At 51.4% G+C, this 22,907-nt stretch overlaps 48 non-coding genes across 48 annotated transcripts; 39 read left to right on the plus strand and 9 right to left on the minus strand.

Annotated features, from left to right (window-relative positions):
• The first annotated feature begins 230 nt into the window (after nt 1–230).
• Nucleotides 231–303, plus strand: Trnam-cau (transfer RNA methionine (anticodon CAU)). Its single transcript has one exon. It is a non-coding gene; the product is annotated as a tRNA-Met (tRNA).
• A 437-nt stretch (nt 304–740) lies between these two features.
• Trnae-uuc (transfer RNA glutamic acid (anticodon UUC)) lies at nt 741–812 on the plus strand. Its single transcript has one exon. It is a non-coding gene; the product is annotated as a tRNA-Glu (tRNA).
• A 257-nt stretch (nt 813–1,069) lies between these two features.
• Trnai-aau (transfer RNA isoleucine (anticodon AAU)) lies at nt 1,070–1,143 on the plus strand. Its single transcript has one exon. It is a non-coding gene; the product is annotated as a tRNA-Ile (tRNA).
• A 743-nt stretch (nt 1,144–1,886) lies between these two features.
• On the minus strand, nt 1,887–1,958 carry Trnag-ucc (transfer RNA glycine (anticodon UCC)). Its single transcript has one exon. It is a non-coding gene; the product is annotated as a tRNA-Gly (tRNA).
• A 323-nt stretch (nt 1,959–2,281) lies between these two features.
• On the plus strand, nt 2,282–2,352 carry Trnag-gcc (transfer RNA glycine (anticodon GCC)). The gene has a single exon. It is a non-coding gene; the product is annotated as a tRNA-Gly (tRNA).
• Nucleotides 2,353–2,645: 293 nt separating this feature from the next.
• On the plus strand, nt 2,646–2,718 carry Trnam-cau (transfer RNA methionine (anticodon CAU)). Its single transcript has one exon. It is a non-coding gene; the product is annotated as a tRNA-Met (tRNA).
• A 437-nt stretch (nt 2,719–3,155) lies between these two features.
• Trnae-uuc (transfer RNA glutamic acid (anticodon UUC)) lies at nt 3,156–3,227 on the plus strand. The gene has a single exon. It is a non-coding gene; the product is annotated as a tRNA-Glu (tRNA).
• A 257-nt stretch (nt 3,228–3,484) lies between these two features.
• Nucleotides 3,485–3,558, plus strand: Trnai-aau (transfer RNA isoleucine (anticodon AAU)). The gene has a single exon. It is a non-coding gene; the product is annotated as a tRNA-Ile (tRNA).
• A 743-nt stretch (nt 3,559–4,301) lies between these two features.
• Nucleotides 4,302–4,373, minus strand: Trnag-ucc (transfer RNA glycine (anticodon UCC)). Its single transcript has one exon. It is a non-coding gene; the product is annotated as a tRNA-Gly (tRNA).
• A 323-nt stretch (nt 4,374–4,696) lies between these two features.
• Nucleotides 4,697–4,767, plus strand: Trnag-gcc (transfer RNA glycine (anticodon GCC)). Its single transcript has one exon. It is a non-coding gene; the product is annotated as a tRNA-Gly (tRNA).
• Nucleotides 4,768–5,060: 293 nt separating this feature from the next.
• Nucleotides 5,061–5,133, plus strand: Trnam-cau (transfer RNA methionine (anticodon CAU)). The gene has a single exon. It is a non-coding gene; the product is annotated as a tRNA-Met (tRNA).
• A 437-nt stretch (nt 5,134–5,570) lies between these two features.
• Nucleotides 5,571–5,642, plus strand: Trnae-uuc (transfer RNA glutamic acid (anticodon UUC)). Its single transcript has one exon. It is a non-coding gene; the product is annotated as a tRNA-Glu (tRNA).
• Nucleotides 5,643–5,899: 257 nt separating this feature from the next.
• Trnai-aau (transfer RNA isoleucine (anticodon AAU)) lies at nt 5,900–5,973 on the plus strand. Its single transcript has one exon. It is a non-coding gene; the product is annotated as a tRNA-Ile (tRNA).
• Nucleotides 5,974–6,716: 743 nt separating this feature from the next.
• On the minus strand, nt 6,717–6,788 carry Trnag-ucc (transfer RNA glycine (anticodon UCC)). The gene has a single exon. It is a non-coding gene; the product is annotated as a tRNA-Gly (tRNA).
• Nucleotides 6,789–7,111: 323 nt separating this feature from the next.
• Nucleotides 7,112–7,182, plus strand: Trnag-gcc (transfer RNA glycine (anticodon GCC)). The gene has a single exon. It is a non-coding gene; the product is annotated as a tRNA-Gly (tRNA).
• A 293-nt stretch (nt 7,183–7,475) lies between these two features.
• Nucleotides 7,476–7,548, plus strand: Trnam-cau (transfer RNA methionine (anticodon CAU)). Its single transcript has one exon. It is a non-coding gene; the product is annotated as a tRNA-Met (tRNA).
• A 437-nt stretch (nt 7,549–7,985) lies between these two features.
• On the plus strand, nt 7,986–8,057 carry Trnae-uuc (transfer RNA glutamic acid (anticodon UUC)). Its single transcript has one exon. It is a non-coding gene; the product is annotated as a tRNA-Glu (tRNA).
• A 257-nt stretch (nt 8,058–8,314) lies between these two features.
• On the plus strand, nt 8,315–8,388 carry Trnai-aau (transfer RNA isoleucine (anticodon AAU)). Its single transcript has one exon. It is a non-coding gene; the product is annotated as a tRNA-Ile (tRNA).
• A 722-nt stretch (nt 8,389–9,110) lies between these two features.
• Nucleotides 9,111–9,182, minus strand: Trnag-ucc (transfer RNA glycine (anticodon UCC)). Its single transcript has one exon. It is a non-coding gene; the product is annotated as a tRNA-Gly (tRNA).
• Nucleotides 9,183–9,505: 323 nt separating this feature from the next.
• On the plus strand, nt 9,506–9,576 carry Trnag-gcc (transfer RNA glycine (anticodon GCC)). The gene has a single exon. It is a non-coding gene; the product is annotated as a tRNA-Gly (tRNA).
• A 293-nt stretch (nt 9,577–9,869) lies between these two features.
• Trnam-cau (transfer RNA methionine (anticodon CAU)) lies at nt 9,870–9,942 on the plus strand. Its single transcript has one exon. It is a non-coding gene; the product is annotated as a tRNA-Met (tRNA).
• Nucleotides 9,943–10,379: 437 nt separating this feature from the next.
• Trnae-uuc (transfer RNA glutamic acid (anticodon UUC)) lies at nt 10,380–10,451 on the plus strand. Its single transcript has one exon. It is a non-coding gene; the product is annotated as a tRNA-Glu (tRNA).
• Nucleotides 10,452–10,708: 257 nt separating this feature from the next.
• Trnai-aau (transfer RNA isoleucine (anticodon AAU)) lies at nt 10,709–10,782 on the plus strand. The gene has a single exon. It is a non-coding gene; the product is annotated as a tRNA-Ile (tRNA).
• A 722-nt stretch (nt 10,783–11,504) lies between these two features.
• Trnag-ucc (transfer RNA glycine (anticodon UCC)) lies at nt 11,505–11,576 on the minus strand. The gene has a single exon. It is a non-coding gene; the product is annotated as a tRNA-Gly (tRNA).
• Nucleotides 11,577–11,899: 323 nt separating this feature from the next.
• Trnag-gcc (transfer RNA glycine (anticodon GCC)) lies at nt 11,900–11,970 on the plus strand. Its single transcript has one exon. It is a non-coding gene; the product is annotated as a tRNA-Gly (tRNA).
• A 293-nt stretch (nt 11,971–12,263) lies between these two features.
• Nucleotides 12,264–12,336, plus strand: Trnam-cau (transfer RNA methionine (anticodon CAU)). Its single transcript has one exon. It is a non-coding gene; the product is annotated as a tRNA-Met (tRNA).
• Nucleotides 12,337–12,773: 437 nt separating this feature from the next.
• Trnae-uuc (transfer RNA glutamic acid (anticodon UUC)) lies at nt 12,774–12,845 on the plus strand. Its single transcript has one exon. It is a non-coding gene; the product is annotated as a tRNA-Glu (tRNA).
• Nucleotides 12,846–13,102: 257 nt separating this feature from the next.
• On the plus strand, nt 13,103–13,176 carry Trnai-aau (transfer RNA isoleucine (anticodon AAU)). Its single transcript has one exon. It is a non-coding gene; the product is annotated as a tRNA-Ile (tRNA).
• A 743-nt stretch (nt 13,177–13,919) lies between these two features.
• Nucleotides 13,920–13,991, minus strand: Trnag-ucc (transfer RNA glycine (anticodon UCC)). Its single transcript has one exon. It is a non-coding gene; the product is annotated as a tRNA-Gly (tRNA).
• Nucleotides 13,992–14,314: 323 nt separating this feature from the next.
• Nucleotides 14,315–14,385, plus strand: Trnag-gcc (transfer RNA glycine (anticodon GCC)). The gene has a single exon. It is a non-coding gene; the product is annotated as a tRNA-Gly (tRNA).
• A 293-nt stretch (nt 14,386–14,678) lies between these two features.
• Trnam-cau (transfer RNA methionine (anticodon CAU)) lies at nt 14,679–14,751 on the plus strand. Its single transcript has one exon. It is a non-coding gene; the product is annotated as a tRNA-Met (tRNA).
• A 437-nt stretch (nt 14,752–15,188) lies between these two features.
• Nucleotides 15,189–15,260, plus strand: Trnae-uuc (transfer RNA glutamic acid (anticodon UUC)). Its single transcript has one exon. It is a non-coding gene; the product is annotated as a tRNA-Glu (tRNA).
• Nucleotides 15,261–15,517: 257 nt separating this feature from the next.
• On the plus strand, nt 15,518–15,591 carry Trnai-aau (transfer RNA isoleucine (anticodon AAU)). The gene has a single exon. It is a non-coding gene; the product is annotated as a tRNA-Ile (tRNA).
• Nucleotides 15,592–16,334: 743 nt separating this feature from the next.
• On the minus strand, nt 16,335–16,406 carry Trnag-ucc (transfer RNA glycine (anticodon UCC)). Its single transcript has one exon. It is a non-coding gene; the product is annotated as a tRNA-Gly (tRNA).
• A 323-nt stretch (nt 16,407–16,729) lies between these two features.
• On the plus strand, nt 16,730–16,800 carry Trnag-gcc (transfer RNA glycine (anticodon GCC)). Its single transcript has one exon. It is a non-coding gene; the product is annotated as a tRNA-Gly (tRNA).
• A 293-nt stretch (nt 16,801–17,093) lies between these two features.
• On the plus strand, nt 17,094–17,166 carry Trnam-cau (transfer RNA methionine (anticodon CAU)). Its single transcript has one exon. It is a non-coding gene; the product is annotated as a tRNA-Met (tRNA).
• A 437-nt stretch (nt 17,167–17,603) lies between these two features.
• Trnae-uuc (transfer RNA glutamic acid (anticodon UUC)) lies at nt 17,604–17,675 on the plus strand. Its single transcript has one exon. It is a non-coding gene; the product is annotated as a tRNA-Glu (tRNA).
• A 257-nt stretch (nt 17,676–17,932) lies between these two features.
• Nucleotides 17,933–18,006, plus strand: Trnai-aau (transfer RNA isoleucine (anticodon AAU)). Its single transcript has one exon. It is a non-coding gene; the product is annotated as a tRNA-Ile (tRNA).
• Nucleotides 18,007–18,749: 743 nt separating this feature from the next.
• On the minus strand, nt 18,750–18,821 carry Trnag-ucc (transfer RNA glycine (anticodon UCC)). Its single transcript has one exon. It is a non-coding gene; the product is annotated as a tRNA-Gly (tRNA).
• A 323-nt stretch (nt 18,822–19,144) lies between these two features.
• On the plus strand, nt 19,145–19,215 carry Trnag-gcc (transfer RNA glycine (anticodon GCC)). The gene has a single exon. It is a non-coding gene; the product is annotated as a tRNA-Gly (tRNA).
• Nucleotides 19,216–19,508: 293 nt separating this feature from the next.
• Nucleotides 19,509–19,581, plus strand: Trnam-cau (transfer RNA methionine (anticodon CAU)). The gene has a single exon. It is a non-coding gene; the product is annotated as a tRNA-Met (tRNA).
• Nucleotides 19,582–20,018: 437 nt separating this feature from the next.
• On the plus strand, nt 20,019–20,090 carry Trnae-uuc (transfer RNA glutamic acid (anticodon UUC)). Its single transcript has one exon. It is a non-coding gene; the product is annotated as a tRNA-Glu (tRNA).
• A 257-nt stretch (nt 20,091–20,347) lies between these two features.
• Trnai-aau (transfer RNA isoleucine (anticodon AAU)) lies at nt 20,348–20,421 on the plus strand. The gene has a single exon. It is a non-coding gene; the product is annotated as a tRNA-Ile (tRNA).
• A 743-nt stretch (nt 20,422–21,164) lies between these two features.
• On the minus strand, nt 21,165–21,236 carry Trnag-ucc (transfer RNA glycine (anticodon UCC)). Its single transcript has one exon. It is a non-coding gene; the product is annotated as a tRNA-Gly (tRNA).
• Nucleotides 21,237–21,559: 323 nt separating this feature from the next.
• Trnag-gcc (transfer RNA glycine (anticodon GCC)) lies at nt 21,560–21,630 on the plus strand. The gene has a single exon. It is a non-coding gene; the product is annotated as a tRNA-Gly (tRNA).
• Nucleotides 21,631–21,923: 293 nt separating this feature from the next.
• Nucleotides 21,924–21,996, plus strand: Trnam-cau (transfer RNA methionine (anticodon CAU)). Its single transcript has one exon. It is a non-coding gene; the product is annotated as a tRNA-Met (tRNA).
• A 437-nt stretch (nt 21,997–22,433) lies between these two features.
• On the plus strand, nt 22,434–22,505 carry Trnae-uuc (transfer RNA glutamic acid (anticodon UUC)). The gene has a single exon. It is a non-coding gene; the product is annotated as a tRNA-Glu (tRNA).
• Nucleotides 22,506–22,762: 257 nt separating this feature from the next.
• Nucleotides 22,763–22,836, plus strand: Trnai-aau (transfer RNA isoleucine (anticodon AAU)). The gene has a single exon. It is a non-coding gene; the product is annotated as a tRNA-Ile (tRNA).
• Nucleotides 22,837–22,907: the final 71 nt, after the last annotated feature.

Genomic DNA, 22,907 nt, shown 5'->3' on the forward strand with positions numbered 1-22,907 from the left:
GAGAATGAACCGCGGGATTCCGTGTGGAAAGAAGCAATCATGCAGCGCGCACGACTGCTCGTTTGGACTCTTGCGTGCTATTGTACATACTGGCGTCGGCCTAACATCGCAAGTTGCCTGCCGCGCCGGGAATGCACGTGTAGCAACAGAAAAAATGAGCCAGGGAGTGCAGACTCTGTACCACTGGTATTCGGTACTTAGCAAGATTCCAGAAGGTGTGGCGTTCGCCAGCCTCGGTAGCGCAGTAGGCAGCGCGTAAGTCTCATAATCTTAAGGTCGTGAGTTCGATCCTCACCCGGGGCATTTAATTTACTGTCGTTCACAGCTAAGTCGACGGCTCTGGGGTTGCGAAGGAGCGAAACACTTAGTAGTTTGTTATCCACAAGGCTTCAACGACTCAGCGTGAAAATGTTTACTTCCTGTTATTACTAGTTGCAGTTCTTTTGTAAAATTTTCAAGAAAAAAAGTACTAGTAATAAAACTGAATTTCGTATGATATAACATGTAAAGTCACACAATGTATGACCTGCTATATAATGACAGGCAGCAGGTCTTTACTTGCGAAATAAGTAAATAAATATTACTACTTACAGCTTTGCTTTTCCTCCTACCCCTGTAACAACGAGGCCAAAAGAAATGGACTGAGACTTTTGCCATGCGCGAGAAGATGCTCGCAAACAGGGAAAGTGCGACACGGAAAGCGAGTGGAGGGGGTGTAAACCCGGAGAACGATGTGCACGTCCGGTGTGGTCTAGTGGCTAGGATACCTGGCTTTCACCCAGGAGGCCCGGGTTCGATTCCCGGTACCGGAATGGAATTTTTTCGGAACAAATCACGACAAGTTTTGACCGTGCGAAATGCTGTTTCACGTCCTCCTCGCATTATAGCTACTGGTTCGTAAACGTCAGCTGACAACAGTCGAGAGAAACGGGCACGCAACGAAATTACTACGAGCAGCGGCATAGAGGGAGAAGAGACGCTGGTCCACTGTTGGATTGCTGCCATAGAAATGTTACATGGCAATACGCAGAGCAATTCCCGCAAAGCAATGGGAGACTGTCTGTACCGAGGCCCGTTAGCTCAGTTGGTTAGAGCGTCGTGCTAATAGCGCGAAGGTCGTGGGTTCGATCCCCCCACGGGCCACTACGATTTTACTGTTTCAAAAAGGCAACGCCGATTTCCCCGTGGAAGTATGGTGACAAAGAAATCGTCACATTGTGTGGGAGCTGATAGGGGACCCGAACGCGACTTGTCGGGACGCGCTAAAACATTTCACTGGTCACAGCACGCTGAACACACAGTTTCTCGTCCGATCACCACAACTGCGCGACGTCGGGCGTTGTCAGTGCTTGGGCGGGTGACCGCCTGCGAACATAGGGCACTGTCGACAGTTTCAATTCGTATTTCTCTTTCCTCTTCGGTTTCGGAGCTGCAGCGCTATTCGGTCAAGGGCACTGGCGCCACGTTTTGCCTCTCGGTATGCCAAGTCGCGCCGTGCGGCCACAGTGAAATGAAGGAGCGTGTTGTAAAATTTTCAACAAAGAAAAAAAAAAGAAATCTACTAGTAATAAAACTGAATTTGTCTGACAGAACATGTAAAATCAGACAATACATGATAACAGGCAGCAGGTATTTACTCGAGGCATAAGTAATGTTGTGCCCGCCTCGCCATACCTCTCTCAGTCGTTTCGCGTGCTTGTCCTTTTGATATAGGCCGATTGGAGAGCGTCAGCTCTCGCGTCAGCTGAGCAAAGTCGAGACAAGTCGAGACTCAAGGGGAATCGACGCACACGCTAGAGGGTGGCGTGCAGCGAGTAAGATGGGCAAAGAAACATTAATTTAAGGACGCGTGGCAAAAGTACTCATACGCAAAAGTAAAAGCCTGCAGCGGTGGCCGGGAATCGAACCCGGATCAACTGCTTGGAAAGCAACTATGCTGACCATTACACCACCACCGCACAGTTCCGTCGCGCGCCTCGCGAGCCGCGCTGTGTCTGCTTCCCGCCTGTCGGCGGCGCCTGAAGGTGGTCGTAGCTGTAGGCGCGTTACGGGGTAGGCGAGCTCATCCAGGCAGCGTCTCTAGGCACGTTTCGCGTCCTTTGGCAAGAGTCGTCGCGTGCGTGCGCCGCAAGAGTACTTAGACGATCATTTTTAAGCAGTGCAGTGCAGGATTCAGCGTCTGTAGCATTCTCTCGAGAGGATGCGACGGCGCTGGACGGCAGTCCCACTTTCCCCTCAGACGTCTGCCGCGGAAAGCACCAGGAAGCTGTGAACTAGCTGAGCATCGGTGGTTCAGTGGTAGAATGCTCGCCTGCCACGCGGGCGGCCCGGGTTCGATTCCCGGCCGATGCATCGTTTTGTTTTTTCTCCGATAGTGGTGCTGCGTGTCTTTCGCACTCGAACTGCGTGAGCCATGAGAATGAACCGCGGGATTCCGTGTGGAAAGAAGCAATCATGCAGCGCGCACGACTGCTCGTTTGGACTCTTGCGTGCTATTGTACATACTGGCGTCGGCCTAACATCGCAAGTTGCCTGCCGCGCCGGGAATGCACGTGTAGCAACAGAAAAAATGAGCCAGGGAGTGCAGACTCTGTACCACTGGTATTCGGTACTTAGCAAGATTCCAGAAGGTGTGGCGTTCGCCAGCCTCGGTAGCGCAGTAGGCAGCGCGTAAGTCTCATAATCTTAAGGTCGTGAGTTCGATCCTCACCCGGGGCATTTAATTTACTGTCGTTCACAGCTAAGTCGACGGCTCTGGGGTTGCGAAGGAGCGAAACACTTAGTAGTTTGTTATCCACAAGGCTTCAACGACTCAGCGTGAAAATGTTTACTTCCTGTTATTACTAGTTGCAGTTCTTTTGTAAAATTTTCAAGAAAAAAAGTACTAGTAATAAAACTGAATTTCGTATGATATAACATGTAAAGTCACACAATGTATGACCTGCTATATAATGACAGGCAGCAGGTCTTTACTTGCGAAATAAGTAAATAAATATTACTACTTACAGCTTTGCTTTTCCTCCTACCCCTGTAACAACGAGGCCAAAAGAAATGGACTGAGACTTTTGCCATGCGCGAGAAGATGCTCGCAAACAGGGAAAGTGCGACACGGAAAGCGAGTGGAGGGGGTGTAAACCCGGAGAACGATGTGCACGTCCGGTGTGGTCTAGTGGCTAGGATACCTGGCTTTCACCCAGGAGGCCCGGGTTCGATTCCCGGTACCGGAATGGAATTTTTTCGGAACAAATCACGACAAGTTTTGACCGTGCGAAATGCTGTTTCACGTCCTCCTCGCATTATAGCTACTGGTTCGTAAACGTCAGCTGACAACAGTCGAGAGAAACGGGCACGCAACGAAATTACTACGAGCAGCGGCATAGAGGGAGAAGAGACGCTGGTCCACTGTTGGATTGCTGCCATAGAAATGTTACATGGCAATACGCAGAGCAATTCCCGCAAAGCAATGGGAGACTGTCTGTACCGAGGCCCGTTAGCTCAGTTGGTTAGAGCGTCGTGCTAATAGCGCGAAGGTCGTGGGTTCGATCCCCCCACGGGCCACTACGATTTTACTGTTTCAAAAAGGCAACGCCGATTTCCCCGTGGAAGTATGGTGACAAAGAAATCGTCACATTGTGTGGGAGCTGATAGGGGACCCGAACGCGACTTGTCGGGACGCGCTAAAACATTTCACTGGTCACAGCACGCTGAACACACAGTTTCTCGTCCGATCACCACAACTGCGCGACGTCGGGCGTTGTCAGTGCTTGGGCGGGTGACCGCCTGCGAACATAGGGCACTGTCGACAGTTTCAATTCGTATTTCTCTTTCCTCTTCGGTTTCGGAGCTGCAGCGCTATTCGGTCAAGGGCACTGGCGCCACGTTTTGCCTCTCGGTATGCCAAGTCGCGCCGTGCGGCCACAGTGAAATGAAGGAGCGTGTTGTAAAATTTTCAACAAAGAAAAAAAAAAGAAATCTACTAGTAATAAAACTGAATTTGTCTGACAGAACATGTAAAATCAGACAATACATGATAACAGGCAGCAGGTATTTACTCGAGGCATAAGTAATGTTGTGCCCGCCTCGCCATACCTCTCTCAGTCGTTTCGCGTGCTTGTCCTTTTGATATAGGCCGATTGGAGAGCGTCAGCTCTCGCGTCAGCTGAGCAAAGTCGAGACAAGTCGAGACTCAAGGGGAATCGACGCACACGCTAGAGGGTGGCGTGCAGCGAGTAAGATGGGCAAAGAAACATTAATTTAAGGACGCGTGGCAAAAGTACTCATACGCAAAAGTAAAAGCCTGCAGCGGTGGCCGGGAATCGAACCCGGATCAACTGCTTGGAAAGCAACTATGCTGACCATTACACCACCACCGCACAGTTCCGTCGCGCGCCTCGCGAGCCGCGCTGTGTCTGCTTCCCGCCTGTCGGCGGCGCCTGAAGGTGGTCGTAGCTGTAGGCGCGTTACGGGGTAGGCGAGCTCATCCAGGCAGCGTCTCTAGGCACGTTTCGCGTCCTTTGGCAAGAGTCGTCGCGTGCGTGCGCCGCAAGAGTACTTAGACGATCATTTTTAAGCAGTGCAGTGCAGGATTCAGCGTCTGTAGCATTCTCTCGAGAGGATGCGACGGCGCTGGACGGCAGTCCCACTTTCCCCTCAGACGTCTGCCGCGGAAAGCACCAGGAAGCTGTGAACTAGCTGAGCATCGGTGGTTCAGTGGTAGAATGCTCGCCTGCCACGCGGGCGGCCCGGGTTCGATTCCCGGCCGATGCATCGTTTTGTTTTTTCTCCGATAGTGGTGCTGCGTGTCTTTCGCACTCGAACTGCGTGAGCCATGAGAATGAACCGCGGGATTCCGTGTGGAAAGAAGCAATCATGCAGCGCGCACGACTGCTCGTTTGGACTCTTGCGTGCTATTGTACATACTGGCGTCGGCCTAACATCGCAAGTTGCCTGCCGCGCCGGGAATGCACGTGTAGCAACAGAAAAAATGAGCCAGGGAGTGCAGACTCTGTACCACTGGTATTCGGTACTTAGCAAGATTCCAGAAGGTGTGGCGTTCGCCAGCCTCGGTAGCGCAGTAGGCAGCGCGTAAGTCTCATAATCTTAAGGTCGTGAGTTCGATCCTCACCCGGGGCATTTAATTTACTGTCGTTCACAGCTAAGTCGACGGCTCTGGGGTTGCGAAGGAGCGAAACACTTAGTAGTTTGTTATCCACAAGGCTTCAACGACTCAGCGTGAAAATGTTTACTTCCTGTTATTACTAGTTGCAGTTCTTTTGTAAAATTTTCAAGAAAAAAAGTACTAGTAATAAAACTGAATTTCGTATGATATAACATGTAAAGTCACACAATGTATGACCTGCTATATAATGACAGGCAGCAGGTCTTTACTTGCGAAATAAGTAAATAAATATTACTACTTACAGCTTTGCTTTTCCTCCTACCCCTGTAACAACGAGGCCAAAAGAAATGGACTGAGACTTTTGCCATGCGCGAGAAGATGCTCGCAAACAGGGAAAGTGCGACACGGAAAGCGAGTGGAGGGGGTGTAAACCCGGAGAACGATGTGCACGTCCGGTGTGGTCTAGTGGCTAGGATACCTGGCTTTCACCCAGGAGGCCCGGGTTCGATTCCCGGTACCGGAATGGAATTTTTTCGGAACAAATCACGACAAGTTTTGACCGTGCGAAATGCTGTTTCACGTCCTCCTCGCATTATAGCTACTGGTTCGTAAACGTCAGCTGACAACAGTCGAGAGAAACGGGCACGCAACGAAATTACTACGAGCAGCGGCATAGAGGGAGAAGAGACGCTGGTCCACTGTTGGATTGCTGCCATAGAAATGTTACATGGCAATACGCAGAGCAATTCCCGCAAAGCAATGGGAGACTGTCTGTACCGAGGCCCGTTAGCTCAGTTGGTTAGAGCGTCGTGCTAATAGCGCGAAGGTCGTGGGTTCGATCCCCCCACGGGCCACTACGATTTTACTGTTTCAAAAAGGCAACGCCGATTTCCCCGTGGAAGTATGGTGACAAAGAAATCGTCACATTGTGTGGGAGCTGATAGGGGACCCGAACGCGACTTGTCGGGACGCGCTAAAACATTTCACTGGTCACAGCACGCTGAACACACAGTTTCTCGTCCGATCACCACAACTGCGCGACGTCGGGCGTTGTCAGTGCTTGGGCGGGTGACCGCCTGCGAACATAGGGCACTGTCGACAGTTTCAATTCGTATTTCTCTTTCCTCTTCGGTTTCGGAGCTGCAGCGCTATTCGGTCAAGGGCACTGGCGCCACGTTTTGCCTCTCGGTATGCCAAGTCGCGCCGTGCGGCCACAGTGAAATGAAGGAGCGTGTTGTAAAATTTTCAACAAAGAAAAAAAAAAGAAATCTACTAGTAATAAAACTGAATTTGTCTGACAGAACATGTAAAATCAGACAATACATGATAACAGGCAGCAGGTATTTACTCGAGGCATAAGTAATGTTGTGCCCGCCTCGCCATACCTCTCTCAGTCGTTTCGCGTGCTTGTCCTTTTGATATAGGCCGATTGGAGAGCGTCAGCTCTCGCGTCAGCTGAGCAAAGTCGAGACAAGTCGAGACTCAAGGGGAATCGACGCACACGCTAGAGGGTGGCGTGCAGCGAGTAAGAAGGGCAAAGAAACATTAATTTAAGGACGCGTGGCAAAAGTACTCATACGCAAAAGTAAAAGCCTGCAGCGGTGGCCGGGAATCGAACCCGGATCAACTGCTTGGAAAGCAACTATGCTGACCATTACACCACCACCGCACAGTTCCGTCGCGCGCCTCGCGAGCCGCGCTGTGTCTGCTTCCCGCCTGTCGGCGGCGCCTGAAGGTGGTCGTAGCTGTAGGCGCGTTACGGGGTAGGCGAGCTCATCCAGGCAGCGTCTCTAGGCACGTTTCGCGTCCTTTGGCAAGAGTCGTCGCGTGCGTGCGCCGCAAGAGTACTTAGACGATCATTTTTAAGCAGTGCAGTGCAGGATTCAGCGTCTGTAGCATTCTCTCGAGAGGATGCGACGGCGCTGGACGGCAGTCCCACTTTCCCCTCAGACGTCTGCCGCGGAAAGCACCAGGAAGCTGTGAACTAGCTGAGCATCGGTGGTTCAGTGGTAGAATGCTCGCCTGCCACGCGGGCGGCCCGGGTTCGATTCCCGGCCGATGCATCGTTTTGTTTTTTCTCCGATAGTGGTGCTGCGTGTCTTTCGCACTCGAACTGCGTGAGCCATGAGAATGAACCGCGGGATTCCGTGTGGAAAGAAGCAATCATGCAGCGCGCACGACTGCTCGTTTGGACTCTTGCGTGCTATTGTACATACTGGCGTCGGCCTAACATCGCAAGTTGCCTGCCGCGCCGGGAATGCACGTGTAGCAACAGAAAAAATGAGCCAGGGAGTGCAGACTCTGTACCACTGGTATTCGGTACTTAGCAAGATTCCAGAAGGTGTGGCGTTCGCCAGCCTCGGTAGCGCAGTAGGCAGCGCGTAAGTCTCATAATCTTAAGGTCGTGAGTTCGATCCTCACCCGGGGCATTTAATTTACTGTCGTTCACAGCTAAGTCGACGGCTCTGGGGTTGCGAAGGAGCGAAACACTTAGTAGTTTGTTATCCACAAGGCTTCAACGACTCAGCGTGAAAATGTTTACTTCCTGTTATTACTAGTTGCAGTTCTTTTGTAAAATTTTCAAGAAAAAAAGTACTAGTAATAAAACTGAATTTCGTATGATATAACATGTAAAGTCACACAATGTATGACCTGCTATATAATGACAGGCAGCAGGTCTTTACTTGCGAAATAAGTAAATAAATATTACTACTTACAGCTTTGCTTTTCCTCCTACCCCTGTAACAACGAGGCCAAAAGAAATGGACTGAGACTTTTGCCATGCGCGAGAAGATGCTCGCAAACAGGGAAAGTGCGACACGGAAAGCGAGTGGAGGGGGTGTAAACCCGGAGAACGATGTGCACGTCCGGTGTGGTCTAGTGGCTAGGATACCTGGCTTTCACCCAGGAGGCCCGGGTTCGATTCCCGGTACCGGAATGGAATTTTTTCGGAACAAATCACGACAAGTTTTGACCGTGCGAAATGCTGTTTCACGTCCTCCTCGCATTATAGCTACTGGTTCGTAAACGTCAGCTGACAACAGTCGAGAGAAACGGGCACGCAACGAAATTACTACGAGCAGCGGCATAGAGGGAGAAGAGACGCTGGTCCACTGTTGGATTGCTGCCATAGAAATGTTACATGGCAATACGCAGAGCAATTCCCGCAAAGCAATGGGAGACTGTCTGTACCGAGGCCCGTTAGCTCAGTTGGTTAGAGCGTCGTGCTAATAGCGCGAAGGTCGTGGGTTCGATCCCCCCACGGGCCACTACGATTTTACTGTTTCAAAAAGGCAACGCCGATTTCCCCGTGGAAGTATGGTGACAAAGAAATCGTCACATTGTGTGGGAGCTGATAGGGGACCCGAACGCGACTTGTCGGGACGCGCTAAAACATTTCACTGGTCACAGCACGCTGAACACACAGTTTCTCGTCCGATCACCACAACTGCGCGACGTCGGGCGTTGTCAGTGCTTGGGCGGGTGACCGCCTGCGAACATAGGGCACTGTCGACAGTTTCAATTCGTATTTCTCTTTCCTCTTCGGTTTCGGAGCTGCAGCGCTATTCGGTCAAGGGCACTGGCGCCACGTTTTGCCTCTCGGTATGCCAAGTCGCGCCGTGCGGCCACAGTGAAATGAAGGAGCGTGTTGTAAAATTTTCAACAAAGAAAAAAAAAAGAAATCTACTAGTAATAAAACTGAATTTGTCTGACAGAACATGTAAAATCAGACAATACATGATAACAGGCAGCAGGTATTTACTCGAGGCATAAGTAATGTTGTGCCCGCCTCGCCATACCTCTCTCAGTCGTTTCGCGTGCTTGTCCTTTTGATATAGGCCGATTGGAGAGCGTCAGCTCTCGCGTCAGCTGAGCACAAGGGGAATCGACGCACACGCTAGAGGGTGGCGTGCAGCGAGTAAGATGGGCAAAGAAACATTAATTTAAGGACGCGTGGCAAAAGTACTCATACGCAAAAGTAAAAGCCTGCTGCGGTGGCCGGGAATCGAACCCGGATCAACTGCTTGGAAGGCAACTATGCTGACCATTACACCACCACCGCACAGTTCCGTCGCGCGCCTCGCGAGCCGCGCTGTGTCTGCTTCCCGCCTGTCGGCGGCGCCTGAAGGTGGTCGTAGCTGTAGGCGCGTTACGGGGTAGGCGAGCTCATCCAGGCAGCGTCTCTAGGCACGTTTCGCGTCCTTTGGCAAGAGTCGTCGCGTGCGTGCGCCGCAAGAGTACTTAGACGATCATTTTTAAGCAGTGCAGTGCAGGATTCAGCGTCTGTAGCATTCTCTCGAGAGGATGCGACGGCGCTGGACGGCAGTCCCACTTTCCCCTCAGACGTCTGCCGCGGAAAGCACCAGGAAGCTGTGAACTAGCTGAGCATCGGTGGTTCAGTGGTAGAATGCTCGCCTGCCACGCGGGCGGCCCGGGTTCGATTCCCGGCCGATGCATCGTTTTGTTTTTTCTCCGATAGTGGTGCTGCGTGTCTTTCGCACTCGAACTGCGTGAGCCATGAGAATGAACCGCGGGATTCCGTGTGGAAAGAAGCAATCATGCAGCGCGCACGACTGCTCGTTTGGACTCTTGCGTGCTATTGTACATACTGGCGTCGGCCTAACATCGCAAGTTGCCTGCCGCGCCGGGAATGCACGTGTAGCAACAGAAAAAATGAGCCAGGGAGTGCAGACTCTGTACCACTGGTATTCGGTACTTAGCAAGATTCCAGAAGGTGTGGCGTTCGCCAGCCTCGGTAGCGCAGTAGGCAGCGCGTAAGTCTCATAATCTTAAGGTCGTGAGTTCGATCCTCACCCGGGGCATTTAATTTACTGTCGTTCACAGCTAAGTCGACGGCTCTGGGGTTGCGAAGGAGCGAAACACTTAGTAGTTTGTTATCCACAAGGCTTCAACGACTCAGCGTGAAAATGTTTACTTCCTGTTATTACTAGTTGCAGTTCTTTTGTAAAATTTTCAAGAAAAAAAGTACTAGTAATAAAACTGAATTTCGTATGATATAACATGTAAAGTCACACAATGTATGACCTGCTATATAATGACAGGCAGCAGGTCTTTACTTGCGAAATAAGTAAATAAATATTACTACTTACAGCTTTGCTTTTCCTCCTACCCCTGTAACAACGAGGCCAAAAGAAATGGACTGAGACTTTTGCCATGCGCGAGAAGATGCTCGCAAACAGGGAAAGTGCGACACGGAAAGCGAGTGGAGGGGGTGTAAACCCGGAGAACGATGTGCACGTCCGGTGTGGTCTAGTGGCTAGGATACCTGGCTTTCACCCAGGAGGCCCGGGTTCGATTCCCGGTACCGGAATGGAATTTTTTCGGAACAAATCACGACAAGTTTTGACCGTGCGAAATGCTGTTTCACGTCCTCCTCGCATTATAGCTACTGGTTCGTAAACGTCAGCTGACAACAGTCGAGAGAAACGGGCACGCAACGAAATTACTACGAGCAGCGGCATAGAGGGAGAAGAGACGCTGGTCCACTGTTGGATTGCTGCCATAGAAATGTTACATGGCAATACGCAGAGCAATTCCCGCAAAGCAATGGGAGACTGTCTGTACCGAGGCCCGTTAGCTCAGTTGGTTAGAGCGTCGTGCTAATAGCGCGAAGGTCGTGGGTTCGATCCCCCCACGGGCCACTACGATTTTACTGTTTCAAAAAGGCAACGCCGATTTCCCCGTGGAAGTATGGTGACAAAGAAATCGTCACATTGTGTGGGAGCTGATAGGGGACCCGAACGCGACTTGTCGGGACGCGCTAAAACATTTCACTGGTCACAGCACGCTGAACACACAGTTTCTCGTCCGATCACCACAACTGCGCGACGTCGGGCGTTGTCAGTGCTTGGGCGGGTGACCGCCTGCGAACATAGGGCACTGTCGACAGTTTCAATTCGTATTTCTCTTTCCTCTTCGGTTTCGGAGCTGCAGCGCTATTCGGTCAAGGGCACTGGCGCCACGTTTTGCCTCTCGGTATGCCAAGTCGCGCCGTGCGGCCACAGTGAAATGAAGGAGCGTGTTGTAAAATTTTCAACAAAGAAAAAAAAAAGAAATCTACTAGTAATAAAACTGAATTTGTCTGACAGAACATGTAAAATCAGACAATACATGATAACAGGCAGCAGGTATTTACTCGAGGCATAAGTAATGTTGTGCCCGCCTCGCCATACCTCTCTCAGTCGTTTCGCGTGCTTGTCCTTTTGATATAGGCCGATTGGAGAGCGTCAGCTCTCGCGTCAGCTGAGCACAAGGGGAATCGACGCACACGCTAGAGGGTGGCGTGCAGCGAGTAAGATGGGCAAAGAAACATTAATTTAAGGACGCGTGGCAAAAGTACTCATACGCAAAAGTAAAAGCCTGCTGCGGTGGCCGGGAATCGAACCCGGATCAACTGCTTGGAAGGCAACTATGCTGACCATTACACCACCACCGCACAGTTCCGTCGCGCGCCTCGCGAGCCGCGCTGTGTCTGCTTCCCGCCTGTCGGCGGCGCCTGAAGGTGGTCGTAGCTGTAGGCGCGTTACGGGGTAGGCGAGCTCATCCAGGCAGCGTCTCTAGGCACGTTTCGCGTCCTTTGGCAAGAGTCGTCGCGTGCGTGCGCCGCAAGAGTACTTAGACGATCATTTTTAAGCAGTGCAGTGCAGGATTCAGCGTCTGTAGCATTCTCTCGAGAGGATGCGACGGCGCTGGACGGCAGTCCCACTTTCCCCTCAGACGTCTGCCGCGGAAAGCACCAGGAAGCTGTGAACTAGCTGAGCATCGGTGGTTCAGTGGTAGAATGCTCGCCTGCCACGCGGGCGGCCCGGGTTCGATTCCCGGCCGATGCATCGTTTTGTTTTTTCTCCGATAGTGGTGCTGCGTGTCTTTCGCACTCGAACTGCGTGAGCCATGAGAATGAACCGCGGGATTCCGTGTGGAAAGAAGCAATCATGCAGCGCGCACGACTGCTCGTTTGGACTCTTGCGTGCTATTGTACATACTGGCGTCGGCCTAACATCGCAAGTTGCCTGCCGCGCCGGGAATGCACGTGTAGCAACAGAAAAAATGAGCCAGGGAGTGCAGACTCTGTACCACTGGTATTCGGTACTTAGCAAGATTCCAGAAGGTGTGGCGTTCGCCAGCCTCGGTAGCGCAGTAGGCAGCGCGTAAGTCTCATAATCTTAAGGTCGTGAGTTCGATCCTCACCCGGGGCATTTAATTTACTGTCGTTCACAGCTAAGTCGACGGCTCTGGGGTTGCGAAGGAGCGAAACACTTAGTAGTTTGTTATCCACAAGGCTTCAACGACTCAGCGTGAAAATGTTTACTTCCTGTTATTACTAGTTGCAGTTCTTTTGTAAAATTTTCAAGAAAAAAAGTACTAGTAATAAAACTGAATTTCGTATGATATAACATGTAAAGTCACACAATGTATGACCTGCTATATAATGACAGGCAGCAGGTCTTTACTTGCGAAATAAGTAAATAAATATTACTACTTACAGCTTTGCTTTTCCTCCTACCCCTGTAACAACGAGGCCAAAAGAAATGGACTGAGACTTTTGCCATGCGCGAGAAGATGCTCGCAAACAGGGAAAGTGCGACACGGAAAGCGAGTGGAGGGGGTGTAAACCCGGAGAACGATGTGCACGTCCGGTGTGGTCTAGTGGCTAGGATACCTGGCTTTCACCCAGGAGGCCCGGGTTCGATTCCCGGTACCGGAATGGAATTTTTTCGGAACAAATCACGACAAGTTTTGACCGTGCGAAATGCTGTTTCACGTCCTCCTCGCATTATAGCTACTGGTTCGTAAACGTCAGCTGACAACAGTCGAGAGAAACGGGCACGCAACGAAATTACTACGAGCAGCGGCATAGAGGGAGAAGAGACGCTGGTCCACTGTTGGATTGCTGCCATAGAAATGTTACATGGCAATACGCAGAGCAATTCCCGCAAAGCAATGGGAGACTGTCTGTACCGAGGCCCGTTAGCTCAGTTGGTTAGAGCGTCGTGCTAATAGCGCGAAGGTCGTGGGTTCGATCCCCCCACGGGCCACTACGATTTTACTGTTTCAAAAAGGCAACGCCGATTTCCCCGTGGAAGTATGGTGACAAAGAAATCGTCACATTGTGTGGGAGCTGATAGGGGACCCGAACGCGACTTGTCGGGACGCGCTAAAACATTTCACTGGTCACAGCACGCTGAACACACAGTTTCTCGTCCGATCACCACAACTGCGCGACGTCGGGCGTTGTCAGTGCTTGGGCGGGTGACCGCCTGCGAACATAGGGCACTGTCGACAGTTTCAATTCGTATTTCTCTTTCCTCTTCGGTTTCGGAGCTGCAGCGCTATTCGGTCAAGGGCACTGGCGCCACGTTTTGCCTCTCGGTATGCCAAGTCGCGCCGTGCGGCCACAGTGAAATGAAGGAGCGTGTTGTAAAATTTTCAACAAAGAAAAAAAAAAGAAATCTACTAGTAATAAAACTGAATTTGTCTGACAGAACATGTAAAATCAGACAATACATGATAACAGGCAGCAGGTATTTACTCGAGGCATAAGTAATGTTGTGCCCGCCTCGCCATACCTCTCTCAGTCGTTTCGCGTGCTTGTCCTTTTGATATAGGCCGATTGGAGAGCGTCAGCTCTCGCGTCAGCTGAGCAAAGTCGAGACAAGTCGAGACTCAAGGGGAATCGACGCACACGCTAGAGGGTGGCGTGCAGCGAGTAAGATGGGCAAAGAAACATTAATTTAAGGACGCGTGGCAAAAGTACTCATACGCAAAAGTAAAAGCCTGCAGCGGTGGCCGGGAATCGAACCCGGATCAACTGCTTGGAAAGCAACTATGCTGACCATTACACCACCACCGCACAGTTCCGTCGCGCGCCTCGCGAGCCGCGCTGTGTCTGCTTCCCGCCTGTCGGCGGCGCCTGAAGGTGGTCGTAGCTGTAGGCGCGTTACGGGGTAGGCGAGCTCATCCAGGCAGCGTCTCTAGGCACGTTTCGCGTCCTTTGGCAAGAGTCGTCGCGTGCGTGCGCCGCAAGAGTACTTAGACGATCATTTTTAAGCAGTGCAGTGCAGGATTCAGCGTCTGTAGCATTCTCTCGAGAGGATGCGACGGCGCTGGACGGCAGTCCCACTTTCCCCTCAGACGTCTGCCGCGGAAAGCACCAGGAAGCTGTGAACTAGCTGAGCATCGGTGGTTCAGTGGTAGAATGCTCGCCTGCCACGCGGGCGGCCCGGGTTCGATTCCCGGCCGATGCATCGTTTTGTTTTTTCTCCGATAGTGGTGCTGCGTGTCTTTCGCACTCGAACTGCGTGAGCCATGAGAATGAACCGCGGGATTCCGTGTGGAAAGAAGCAATCATGCAGCGCGCACGACTGCTCGTTTGGACTCTTGCGTGCTATTGTACATACTGGCGTCGGCCTAACATCGCAAGTTGCCTGCCGCGCCGGGAATGCACGTGTAGCAACAGAAAAAATGAGCCAGGGAGTGCAGACTCTGTACCACTGGTATTCGGTACTTAGCAAGATTCCAGAAGGTGTGGCGTTCGCCAGCCTCGGTAGCGCAGTAGGCAGCGCGTAAGTCTCATAATCTTAAGGTCGTGAGTTCGATCCTCACCCGGGGCATTTAATTTACTGTCGTTCACAGCTAAGTCGACGGCTCTGGGGTTGCGAAGGAGCGAAACACTTAGTAGTTTGTTATCCACAAGGCTTCAACGACTCAGCGTGAAAATGTTTACTTCCTGTTATTACTAGTTGCAGTTCTTTTGTAAAATTTTCAAGAAAAAAAGTACTAGTAATAAAACTGAATTTCGTATGATATAACATGTAAAGTCACACAATGTATGACCTGCTATATAATGACAGGCAGCAGGTCTTTACTTGCGAAATAAGTAAATAAATATTACTACTTACAGCTTTGCTTTTCCTCCTACCCCTGTAACAACGAGGCCAAAAGAAATGGACTGAGACTTTTGCCATGCGCGAGAAGATGCTCGCAAACAGGGAAAGTGCGACACGGAAAGCGAGTGGAGGGGGTGTAAACCCGGAGAACGATGTGCACGTCCGGTGTGGTCTAGTGGCTAGGATACCTGGCTTTCACCCAGGAGGCCCGGGTTCGATTCCCGGTACCGGAATGGAATTTTTTCGGAACAAATCACGACAAGTTTTGACCGTGCGAAATGCTGTTTCACGTCCTCCTCGCATTATAGCTACTGGTTCGTAAACGTCAGCTGACAACAGTCGAGAGAAACGGGCACGCAACGAAATTACTACGAGCAGCGGCATAGAGGGAGAAGAGACGCTGGTCCACTGTTGGATTGCTGCCATAGAAATGTTACATGGCAATACGCAGAGCAATTCCCGCAAAGCAATGGGAGACTGTCTGTACCGAGGCCCGTTAGCTCAGTTGGTTAGAGCGTCGTGCTAATAGCGCGAAGGTCGTGGGTTCGATCCCCCCACGGGCCACTACGATTTTACTGTTTCAAAAAGGCAACGCCGATTTCCCCGTGGAAGTATGGTGACAAAGAAATCGTCACATTGTGTGGGAGCTGATAGGGGACCCGAACGCGACTTGTCGGGACGCGCTAAAACATTTCACTGGTCACAGCACGCTGAACACACAGTTTCTCGTCCGATCACCACAACTGCGCGACGTCGGGCGTTGTCAGTGCTTGGGCGGGTGACCGCCTGCGAACATAGGGCACTGTCGACAGTTTCAATTCGTATTTCTCTTTCCTCTTCGGTTTCGGAGCTGCAGCGCTATTCGGTCAAGGGCACTGGCGCCACGTTTTGCCTCTCGGTATGCCAAGTCGCGCCGTGCGGCCACAGTGAAATGAAGGAGCGTGTTGTAAAATTTTCAACAAAGAAAAAAAAAAGAAATCTACTAGTAATAAAACTGAATTTGTCTGACAGAACATGTAAAATCAGACAATACATGATAACAGGCAGCAGGTATTTACTCGAGGCATAAGTAATGTTGTGCCCGCCTCGCCATACCTCTCTCAGTCGTTTCGCGTGCTTGTCCTTTTGATATAGGCCGATTGGAGAGCGTCAGCTCTCGCGTCAGCTGAGCAAAGTCGAGACAAGTCGAGACTCAAGGGGAATCGACGCACACGCTAGAGGGTGGCGTGCAGCGAGTAAGATGGGCAAAGAAACATTAATTTAAGGACGCGTGGCAAAAGTACTCATACGCAAAAGTAAAAGCCTGCAGCGGTGGCCGGGAATCGAACCCGGATCAACTGCTTGGAAAGCAACTATGCTGACCATTACACCACCACCGCACAGTTCCGTCGCGCGCCTCGCGAGCCGCGCTGTGTCTGCTTCCCGCCTGTCGGCGGCGCCTGAAGGTGGTCGTAGCTGTAGGCGCGTTACGGGGTAGGCGAGCTCATCCAGGCAGCGTCTCTAGGCACGTTTCGCGTCCTTTGGCAAGAGTCGTCGCGTGCGTGCGCCGCAAGAGTACTTAGACGATCATTTTTAAGCAGTGCAGTGCAGGATTCAGCGTCTGTAGCATTCTCTCGAGAGGATGCGACGGCGCTGGACGGCAGTCCCACTTTCCCCTCAGACGTCTGCCGCGGAAAGCACCAGGAAGCTGTGAACTAGCTGAGCATCGGTGGTTCAGTGGTAGAATGCTCGCCTGCCACGCGGGCGGCCCGGGTTCGATTCCCGGCCGATGCATCGTTTTGTTTTTTCTCCGATAGTGGTGCTGCGTGTCTTTCGCACTCGAACTGCGTGAGCCATGAGAATGAACCGCGGGATTCCGTGTGGAAAGAAGCAATCATGCAGCGCGCACGACTGCTCGTTTGGACTCTTGCGTGCTATTGTACATACTGGCGTCGGCCTAACATCGCAAGTTGCCTGCCGCGCCGGGAATGCACGTGTAGCAACAGAAAAAATGAGCCAGGGAGTGCAGACTCTGTACCACTGGTATTCGGTACTTAGCAAGATTCCAGAAGGTGTGGCGTTCGCCAGCCTCGGTAGCGCAGTAGGCAGCGCGTAAGTCTCATAATCTTAAGGTCGTGAGTTCGATCCTCACCCGGGGCATTTAATTTACTGTCGTTCACAGCTAAGTCGACGGCTCTGGGGTTGCGAAGGAGCGAAACACTTAGTAGTTTGTTATCCACAAGGCTTCAACGACTCAGCGTGAAAATGTTTACTTCCTGTTATTACTAGTTGCAGTTCTTTTGTAAAATTTTCAAGAAAAAAAGTACTAGTAATAAAACTGAATTTCGTATGATATAACATGTAAAGTCACACAATGTATGACCTGCTATATAATGACAGGCAGCAGGTCTTTACTTGCGAAATAAGTAAATAAATATTACTACTTACAGCTTTGCTTTTCCTCCTACCCCTGTAACAACGAGGCCAAAAGAAATGGACTGAGACTTTTGCCATGCGCGAGAAGATGCTCGCAAACAGGGAAAGTGCGACACGGAAAGCGAGTGGAGGGGGTGTAAACCCGGAGAACGATGTCCACGTCCGGTGTGGTCTAGTGGCTAGGATACCTGCCTTTCACCCAGGAGGCCCGGGTTCGATTCCCGGTACCGGAATGGAATTTTTTCGGAACAAATCACGACAAGTTTTGACCGTGCGAAATGCTGTTTCACGTCCTCCTCGCATTATAGCTACTGGTTCGTAAACGTCAGCTGACAACAGTCGAGAGAAACGGGCACGCAACGAAATTACTACGAGCAGCGGCATAGAGGGAGAAGAGACGCTGGTCCACTGTTGGATTGCTGCCATAGAAATGTTACATGGCAATACGCAGAGCAATTCCCGCAAAGCAATGGGAGACTGTCTGTACCGAGGCCCGTTAGCTCAGTTGGTTAGAGCGTCGTGCTAATAGCGCGAAGGTCGTGGGTTCGATCCCCCCACGGGCCACTACGATTTTACTGTTTCAAAAAGGCAACGCCGATTTCCCCGTGGAAGTATGGTGACAAAGAAATCGTCACATTGTGTGGGAGCTGATAGGGGACCCGAACGCGACTTGTCGGGACGCGCTAAAACATTTCACTGGTCACAGCACGCTGAACACACAGTTTCTCGTCCGATCACCACAACTGCGCGACGTCGGGCGTTGTCAGTGCTTGGGCGGGTGACCGCCTGCGAACATAGGGCACTGTCGACAGTTTCAATTCGTATTTCTCTTTCCTCTTCGGTTTCGGAGCTGCAGCGCTATTCGGTCAAGGGCACTGGCGCCACGTTTTGCCTCTCGGTATGCCAAGTCGCGCCGTGCGGCCACAGTGAAATGAAGGAGCGTGTTGTAAAATTTTCAACAAAGAAAAAAAAAAGAAATCTACTAGTAATAAAACTGAATTTGTCTGACAGAACATGTAAAATCAGACAATACATGATAACAGGCAGCAGGTATTTACTCGAGGCATAAGTAATGTTGTGCCCGCCTCGCCATACCTCTCTCAGTCGTTTCGCGTGCTTGTCCTTTTGATATAGGCCGATTGGAGAGCGTCAGCTCTCGCGTCAGCTGAGCAAAGTCGAGACAAGTCGAGACTCAAGGGGAATCGACGCACACGCTAGAGGGTGGCGTGCAGCGAGTAAGATGGGCAAAGAAACATTAATTTAAGGACGCGTGGCAAAAGTACTCATACGCAAAAGTAAAAGCCTGCAGCGGTGGCCGGGAATCGAACCCGGATCAACTGCTTGGAAAGCAACTATGCTGACCATTACACCACCACCGCACAGTTCCGTCGCGCGCCTCGCGAGCCGCGCTGTGTCTGCTTCCCGCCTGTCGGCGGCGCCTGAAGGTGGTCGTAGCTGTAGGCGCGTTACGGGGTAGGCGAGCTCATCCAGGCAGCGTCTCTAGGCACGTTTCGCGTCCTTTGGCAAGAGTCGTCGCGTGCGTGCGCCGCAAGAGTACTTAGACGATCATTTTTAAGCAGTGCAGTGCAGGATTCAGCGTCTGTAGCATTCTCTCGAGAGGATGCGACGGCGCTGGACGGCAGTCCCACTTTCCCCTCAGACGTCTGCCGCGGAAAGCACCAGGAAGCTGTGAACTAGCTGAGCATCGGTGGTTCAGTGGTAGAATGCTCGCCTGCCACGCGGGCGGCCCGGGTTCGATTCCCGGCCGATGCATCGTTTTGTTTTTTCTCCGATAGTGGTGCTGCGTGTCTTTCGCACTCGAACTGCGTGAGCCATGAGAATGAACCGCGGGATTCCGTGTGGAAAGAAGCAATCATGCAGCGCGCACGACTGCTCGTTTGGACTCTTGCGTGCTATTGTACATACTGGCGTCGGCCTAACATCGCAAGTTGCCTGCCGCGCCGGGAATGCACGTGTAGCAACAGAAAAAATGAGCCAGGGAGTGCAGACTCTGTACCACTGGTATTCGGTACTTAGCAAGATTCCAGAAGGTGTGGCGTTCGCCAGCCTCGGTAGCGCAGTAGGCAGCGCGTAAGTCTCATAATCTTAAGGTCGTGAGTTCGATCCTCACCCGGGGCATTTAATTTACTGTCGTTCACAGCTAAGTCGACGGCTCTGGGGTTGCGAAGGAGCGAAACACTTAGTAGTTTGTTATCCACAAGGCTTCAACGACTCAGCGTGAAAATGTTTACTTCCTGTTATTACTAGTTGCAGTTCTTTTGTAAAATTTTCAAGAAAAAAAGTACTAGTAATAAAACTGAATTTCGTATGATATAACATGTAAAGTCACACAATGTATGACCTGCTATATAATGACAGGCAGCAGGTCTTTACTTGCGAAATAAGTAAATAAATATTACTACTTACAGCTTTGCTTTTCCTCCTACCCCTGTAACAACGAGGCCAAAAGAAATGGACTGAGACTTTTGCCATGCGCGAGAAGATGCTCGCAAACAGGGAAAGTGCGACACGGAAAGCGAGTGGAGGGGGTGTAAACCCGGAGAACGATGTCCACGTCCGGTGTGGTCTAGTGGCTAGGATACCTGCCTTTCACCCAGGAGGCCCGGGTTCGATTCCCGGTACCGGAATGGAATTTTTTCGGAACAAATCACGACAAGTTTTGACCGTGCGAAATGCTGTTTCACGTCCTCCTCGCATTATAGCTACTGGTTCGTAAACGTCAGCTGACAACAGTCGAGAGAAACGGGCACGCAACGAAATTACTACGAGCAGCGGCATAGAGGGAGAAGAGACGCTGGTCCACTGTTGGATTGCTGCCATAGAAATGTTACATGGCAATACGCAGAGCAATTCCCGCAAAGCAATGGGAGACTGTCTGTACCGAGGCCCGTTAGCTCAGTTGGTTAGAGCGTCGTGCTAATAGCGCGAAGGTCGTGGGTTCGATCCCCCCACGGGCCACTACGATTTTACTGTTTCAAAAAGGCAACGCCGATTTCCCCGTGGAAGTATGGTGACAAAGAAATCGTCACATTGTGTGGGAGCTGATAGGGGACCCGAACGCGACTTGTCGGGACGCGCTAAAACATTTCACTGGTCACAGCACGCTGAACACACAGTTTCTCGTCCGATCACCACAACTGCGCGACGTCGGGCGTTGTCAGTGCTTGGGCGGGTGACCGCCTGCGAACATAGGGCACTGTCGACAGTTTCAATTCGTATTTCTCTTTCCTCTTCGGTTTCGGAGCTGCAGCGCTATTCGGTCAAGGGCACTGGCGCCACGTTTTGCCTCTCGGTATGCCAAGTCGCGCCGTGCGGCCACAGTGAAATGAAGGAGCGTGTTGTAAAATTTTCAACAAAGAAAAAAAAAAGAAATCTACTAGTAATAAAACTGAATTTGTCTGACAGAACATGTAAAATCAGACAATACATGATAACAGGCAGCAGGTATTTACTCGAGGCATAAGTAATGTTGTGCCCGCCTCGCCATACCTCTCTCAGTCGTTTCGCGTGCTTGTCCTTTTGATATAGGCCGATTGGAGAGCGTCAGCTCTCGCGTCAGCTGAGCAAAGTCGAGACAAGTCGAGACTCAAGGGGAATCGACGCACACGCTAGAGGGTGGCGTGCAGCGAGTAAGATGGGCAAAGAAACATTAATTTAAGGACGCGTGGCAAAAGTACTCATACGCAAAAGTAAAAGCCTGCAGCGGTGGCCGGGAATCGAACCCGGATCAACTGCTTGGAAAGCAACTATGCTGACCATTACACCACCACCGCACAGTTCCGTCGCGCGCCTCGCGAGCCGCGCTGTGTCTGCTTCCCGCCTGTCGGCGGCGCCTGAAGGTGGTCGTAGCTGTAGGCGCGTTACGGGGTAGGCGAGCTCATCCAGGCAGCGTCTCTAGGCACGTTTCGCGTCCTTTGGCAAGAGTCGTCGCGTGCGTGCGCCGCAAGAGTACTTAGACGATCATTTTTAAGCAGTGCAGTGCAGGATTCAGCGTCTGTAGCATTCTCTCGAGAGGATGCGACGGCGCTGGACGGCAGTCCCACTTTCCCCTCAGACGTCTGCCGCGGAAAGCACCAGGAAGCTGTGAACTAGCTGAGCATCGGTGGTTCAGTGGTAGAATGCTCGCCTGCCACGCGGGCGGCCCGGGTTCGATTCCCGGCCGATGCATCGTTTTGTTTTTTCTCCGATAGTGGTGCTGCGTGTCTTTCGCACTCGAACTGCGTGAGCCATGAGAATGAACCGCGGGATTCCGTGTGGAAAGAAGCAATCATGCAGCGCGCACGACTGCTCGTTTGGACTCTTGCGTGCTATTGTACATACTGGCGTCGGCCTAACATCGCAAGTTGCCTGCCGCGCCGGGAATGCACGTGTAGCAACAGAAAAAATGAGCCAGGGAGTGCAGACTCTGTACCACTGGTATTCGGTACTTAGCAAGATTCCAGAAGGTGTGGCGTTCGCCAGCCTCGGTAGCGCAGTAGGCAGCGCGTAAGTCTCATAATCTTAAGGTCGTGAGTTCGATCCTCACCCGGGGCATTTAATTTACTGTCGTTCACAGCTAAGTCGACGGCTCTGGGGTTGCGAAGGAGCGAAACACTTAGTAGTTTGTTATCCACAAGGCTTCAACGACTCAGCGTGAAAATGTTTACTTCCTGTTATTACTAGTTGCAGTTCTTTTGTAAAATTTTCAAGAAAAAAAGTACTAGTAATAAAACTGAATTTCGTATGATATAACATGTAAAGTCACACAATGTATGACCTGCTATATAATGACAGGCAGCAGGTCTTTACTTGCGAAATAAGTAAATAAATATTACTACTTACAGCTTTGCTTTTCCTCCTACCCCTGTAACAACGAGGCCAAAAGAAATGGACTGAGACTTTTGCCATGCGCGAGAAGATGCTCGCAAACAGGGAAAGTGCGACACGGAAAGCGAGTGGAGGGGGTGTAAACCCGGAGAACGATGTCCACGTCCGGTGTGGTCTAGTGGCTAGGATACCTGCCTTTCACCCAGGAGGCCCGGGTTCGATTCCCGGTACCGGAATGGAATTTTTTCGGAACAAATCACGACAAGTTTTGACCGTGCGAAATGCTGTTTCACGTCCTCCTCGCATTATAGCTACTGGTTCGTAAACGTCAGCTGACAACAGTCGAGAGAAACGGGCACGCAACGAAATTACTACGAGCAGCGGCATAGAGGGAGAAGAGACGCTGGTCCACTGTTGGATTGCTGCCATAGAAATGTTACATGGCAATACGCAGAGCAATTCCCGCAAAGCAATGGGAGACTGTCTGTACCGAGGCCCGTTAGCTCAGTTGGTTAGAGCGTCGTGCTAATAGCGCGAAGGTCGTGGGTTCGATCCCCCCACGGGCCACTACGATTTTACTGTTTCAAAAAGGCAACGCCGATTTCCCCGTGGAAGTATGGTGACAAAGAAATCGTCAC

Source organism: Schistocerca cancellata, chromosome 2, assembly GCF_023864275.1.
Source record: "Schistocerca cancellata isolate TAMUIC-IGC-003103 chromosome 2, iqSchCanc2.1, whole genome shotgun sequence".
Taxonomy (NCBI): domain Eukaryota; kingdom Metazoa; phylum Arthropoda; class Insecta; order Orthoptera; family Acrididae; genus Schistocerca; species Schistocerca cancellata.